Below are 618 nucleotides of genomic sequence, written 5' to 3' on the forward strand. Positions count from 1 at the left end.
CCTGTCTTGTAGGAGGTGACTTCTGGGTACTCGTCTGGCTCTGTCAATCTGTTTTTTCACTTCAGCAGGTGGGTATTGTAGTTTTAAGAATGCTTGATAGAGATCTTGTAGGTGCTTGTCTCTATCTGAGGGATTGGAGCAAATGCGGTTATATCTTAGAGCTTGGCTGTAGACAATGGATCGTGTGGTGTGTCCTGGATGGAAGCTGGAGGCATGTAGGTAAGTGTAGCGGTCAGTAGGTTTCCGGTATAGGGTGGTATTTATGTGACCATCGCTTATTAGCACAGTAGTGTCCAGGAAATGGACCGCTTGTGTGGATTGATCTAGGCTGAGGTTGATCTGTTACTAGTTTTTAAATGTCAAGGTCCTGTGTGAATATTTTTTGGCGAGAACAACTTACTTTCTTTATCTTATATTTTGTATTTCTAAAGATGAGGAAGAGGATGACGTGGAAGACATTGAGGTTCTGGCAGTGGAGAAAAGGCACTCTTCCTCCAAGAAGACAGTTATGAATATTATTCTAAAGCATTGCACCCCGATTCACCAGCATTATTACTACACCGCCCCTTCCCCATACATTGAAAGTGAAGATGCCCTGCCACAGGAAAAGCTAAAAAA

At 43.0% G+C, this 618-nt stretch overlaps 2 protein-coding genes and 1 pseudogene across 2 annotated transcripts in view; 2 read left to right on the forward strand and 1 right to left on the reverse strand.

The window, feature by feature from the left end:
* LOC112107877 (zinc finger protein 271-like) overlaps positions 1-618 on the forward strand; it is an 879,239-nt gene that overhangs the window by 327,162 nt on the left and 551,459 nt on the right. The gene's annotated exons all lie outside the window — the stretch shown is intronic.
* The window catches only part of PPP1R37 (protein phosphatase 1 regulatory subunit 37), a 147,540-nt gene that overhangs the window by 64,626 nt on the left and 82,296 nt on the right, over positions 1-618 (reverse strand). The gene's annotated exons all lie outside the window — the stretch shown is intronic.
* Positions 1-618, forward strand: part of LOC113407921 — a 12,857-nt pseudogene that overhangs the window by 11,936 nt on the left and 303 nt on the right.

This window comes from Terrapene carolina, unplaced genomic scaffold (genome assembly GCF_002925995.2).
Source record: "Terrapene carolina triunguis isolate 2854851 unplaced genomic scaffold, T_m_triunguis-2.0 Scaffold517, whole genome shotgun sequence".
NCBI lineage: Eukaryota > Metazoa > Chordata > Testudines > Emydidae > Terrapene > Terrapene triunguis.